Here is a 4,258-nt window from a genome sequence, read left to right as displayed (position 1 = left end):
CAAAGAGGCGTCTCCAACAATCGAGGAGTTCCCTGATAATTCGAGAAACTCAGTCACGCATGCGCCAGCAGCGTCACGTAACAATATAGTAATATATGATGTGAAGCATAACTAAAACCTTTTAATGAACCTTAGTCTTATGGGAACAGCTACATTCTCGGTAAAATGGTTGTAAATTTTGCGCCCTATGAACCTAGCGCCCGGATGCAAATGCCCCTCCTTGCACCCCTTTCACTAAGCCATCGAGTCAGACGTCACTATTAGATCCTGTTAACGAATTCTCTTAAATTATCAATAGATTTCTCATATTAACATCTTCATCGTTTTTGATATCCTGAAATTTAATAATTTCACAATCAATATTTCTGTGATTATTACTAGCATAATTAACGTACAGTATATACCAAGCCTGTAGCCAGGGGGTTCAGGAGGGGGTCGAACAAACCTTCCACTACCGCCGAAGTTCAGCTCGCCTATTAACATTTATTTATTTTTCCGTTCTTTGATAATGGCCTCTCATTATATAATTGCTTTTGCAACACAGTGCAAATACATGCGGAAATAAAATTTTCATACTTATCAGAGGACGTTTACTAGAAATGGTTATTTGCAGTGATAATAAAGGAACCATTACATATTTCGCTTTTTTCTTTTCGTTCCTGGACACTATAGTTACACATGAAACGAGTTCCACTTTGGACCAAAAATAAACCCCTACTTCCAGACCTGGCTACGGGCTTGTATACATGTATAATTAATCACAATAATCCCCCTCCCGTTCACGCATAACAATATACAGTTTCAAGTAGTTCCTTTTTATTTTTTTCCTGTTTATATAATACTCGACAGTGAAACGCCTAATTTCGACTTTTTTAGTTTTTCTTGCTTAACAGTTGTTAGTGTTGACTACATTATAATTGTTATGAGATCATAATTATTCGTGATGCTAAATAGTTGCCCCTCAGTGGCTCAACGATAAGTCTGCAACTTACGACAATAAAATTCGGGTTTTGATACCTGTGGTGGGAAGAATACAGATAGCCCATTGTGTAGCTTTGTGAACAACCAAATCAAAGCTAAAGAGTCTGTAATCGCTTGGATACACACAAATACCTTCTTGAATAACGGAATCATATTATAAATATGCAATATCCAGAGGTATCTTAAAAATCTATTTCCATGTTTTCCGCTTTGCAAAATCTTCATGACTTGACTAACTTAAAGTAACTTTGTTATCCTTCTGTTCTTTGTTCGGTTATTTGTTCATTGCCGTTTCGTAACCGTTGTTTTCGTATTTATATATTTTAAATATTACTTACTAGTCTTCTATATAACGTCACCTGGAAAGGCACGTGACATATCCGATTGGCGCGGATTTCAAGTTCAGCTAAGGAATGGTCCATTTTGCCATCGAACTACTGACGCGACGCCCGAGAATGGAGTGTGTGACGTGTCCAAGAAAACAATAACTGAATAAGCTAAATCTGAAACTTAGTATAGCTAAGCTTTTAATTTGTGTAAGTACAGAATTTAAATATACTAGAATACCAGATTAATTCAATTTTGAAACGTCGTTATTGAAAACTATGAATAGCAAAACAAATCTAATATTAATAATATAATTACAAAGTCAATGGCGTATATTAATTTATGATATAAATTATAAGTTTATAATTATAACTACTGCTAGTACTAGTAATACTATTACTATTTCAAGTATTTGCAAATAGTTATAGGCCCTAAAAGTAAAATTAATAAGTAAACATACTTAATACACTTTTGTTAACATTCGTCGGCTTGGAAAGTTGCTTAGAAGTAGAACATATAAGTTAGACCGTAAACTTAAATTGTTAAAACAAACCTCTTAAATTTATATATACAACTTAATTTAACCTTCAGTTAAGCCACTAGCATTAGGTTATAACTATGACTTAAGTATAGGTATAACGTTAGTCGTAGTTTAGACTGTGTTAGACTTAAACTATACTATTACTAAGTTTTAACATTACAATATAAAATTGTATGAATACAAGTTTTTTATTGTGCTAGTATTTGTGTTCTGCTGTCTAGATTGTGTTTTTGTTTTTAAAATCTGGAGATTGTTGTTGTTAGGACTTAGGCTTAAACAAGCTAAAGTAAATTCTATAATTTATAAAGCATACAAAAACGTTAGCTTGCTACTGTATTAATAATAATAGTAATAACTTTTTGTTGTACTGATTTGTAACATTAAACATGCTTAATAGAGTTACTTCTTTGTAGCTTGGCATTATTAATACATATATGTATGTATGTGTTGTTTTCTAATTTACAAGCTTTGGGTTTATCCAGAACTTGGCAGAGGTTCTAAATTAGCTTTAATATTTATGTAACCTGTTTATGACTAAGTTTTGATGGAAACAGAAAAATTATCGAATGGTATAATGAAAAAGTACATTTTAGGATTTTAGGTTTTTTTGGGAGTGGTGGAAGTAGGTATATTATTATTACTCATGTATTGGTGTGAGAGTTCAAGAATGCAGACGAACAGTAATAAAACAAAAGATAAAGCTCAATGATGTTTCAGTCTATGATATCATATTATAGGTAAATGGTAAAAAAGTTTAATCTTTCATTTTTTTATAAACATTTTTATCACAACGTTGTGAAAAGCTAAACAAATTCTAAAAAAACTAGTATTTTTATCTGTATTGGTTTTCAGTATGGTCATGGAAGGTAATAATATATCCGGTATTCAAGTACTCTTGTGCATTCAAATTTCTATCCATTTTTTCTTCAGTGCCAAGAAGATATAAAATAGTACCTTTCCCAGTAGAAACTTTCATGCTTTCCATAATTTCAAGACATTCTTCAGTATTATATAAAGAAGGCTGACTAATTTAGCCAGTTTTTCTAAAATTAAAGTATTTCGTAGAATATGCCCTTGTGTTAACAGTAGAACCAATCTGGTAGCATGTATTCTCTGTTAATTATTGTGACTGCCTTTTTACATGTTCCTGGTGTATTGTTGACTGGATTTAGGTGCTGCTCAAATGAACATTCTTTTACTGAATCCTTAAACAATGACATTTTTGGACTCTGCAATGACTATATATGATGTAGATGTAGTTTTATGTATGGTGATCCATCAGCCAGCTTCTTCAATTTCATTCCAAGTATGTTCAATTGAATTGAGATCTGGTGATTATGTTAGCCAATGAAAGTGACTGAAATCTGTCATGTTCTTCAGACAATACTAATGCAGTTGATTGTTGCTTTATTGTCTCAGTTAAGCCTTTGACCATCAGGATAGAAATTCATCATTTTGAGGTGGATCTAATCAAAATACCATCTTCAGCAGGTTGCAATGTCTGAACAATATAGAATGAAGTGCCTTGAATAGGTATTTCCATATTTTTTTGCTTTACCACCAATACAGAAAAAGGTAAAATGTGGCTTGGGCCATGTTACATTTCCAGTCATTCATTGTCCACATATTGTGATCTAAGCATCAATGAAGGTGTGCTTTCCTGTTTGCATATGAAGCTAGGAGATTTTTGACTGGTTGTTGGTTGCCATATGACAGTTTATATAGTTCTTCTTATGGTATGGTTGGAAATAGTCAAGATGTGATTATTGTTGGAAGAATCTATTAATTGGATTTGGGTTAGTCTGACACCTGTTGCACTTTACAAGTCTTAGTTGTCTTTTTTTCCCCTCTGTGTGTCATAAATGATTGGCAGATTTATTTCGTTTTGATCACTGCTGTTGTAAACTCTGATGATAAATGTCCTTGAATAGCTGGTCAATTTTTTTTTATAACTACATAATTGTTAGACAGTCACAAACATACCCCCTTTGGAAGTTGAAGATATTCTTTCTGTTATTCATGGTCTTGCTGAGTTAATAATTGAATAAGTATGAATGATTAACATGTATTTAATGTTTTCAGTCTAATAAATATTTAAAATATATATTTATAAAAAATAAAAGTTGTAGCTGGTATTAATAAGTCTTTTAATTTTGTAAACATGAAATGTATTTTATTATTTATTAGATTTTATACATGATTAGATCTCTGAATTTATAGGGCTCAAGAAGTCACCTGACACATCACATTATAAGTATTTTGTTTGTGCAAATTACTGGAAAGTTCTACAAACATAAAGGAAGGCCCTAGTAAAATGATCAGCCAGTGTACATTTTAGGGTGCTACTATAGCGTGAGGTCTACTGCTGCATTATCCATCCCTCATGGATATCACACATTTCCATACATT

The 4,258-nt window shown here is 32.3% G+C and overlaps 1 protein-coding gene across 2 annotated transcripts in view; it reads left to right on the top strand.

Moving 5' to 3' along the window:
* Nucleotides 1-1,409: 1,409 nt before the first annotated feature.
* The window catches only part of LOC106459121 (transcription factor E2F8-like), a 42,426-nt gene continuing 39,577 nt past the window's right edge, over nucleotides 1,410-4,258 (top strand). For both annotated transcript variants that reach the window (XM_022385554.1, XM_022385553.1), the window contains exon 1: nucleotides 1,410-1,517. The gene's annotated coding sequence lies outside the window, so the exon portion shown is untranslated. The remainder of the gene's footprint in view (nucleotides 1,518-4,258) is intronic.

The sequence above is a fragment of the Limulus polyphemus genome, unplaced genomic scaffold, assembly GCF_000517525.1.
Source record: "Limulus polyphemus unplaced genomic scaffold, Limulus_polyphemus-2.1.2 Scaffold563, whole genome shotgun sequence".
NCBI classification, from domain to species: domain Eukaryota; kingdom Metazoa; phylum Arthropoda; class Merostomata; order Xiphosura; family Limulidae; genus Limulus; species Limulus polyphemus.
The sequence above is the reverse complement of the archived record's forward strand: the minus strand, read 5'-3'. Positions and strand labels throughout refer to the sequence as shown.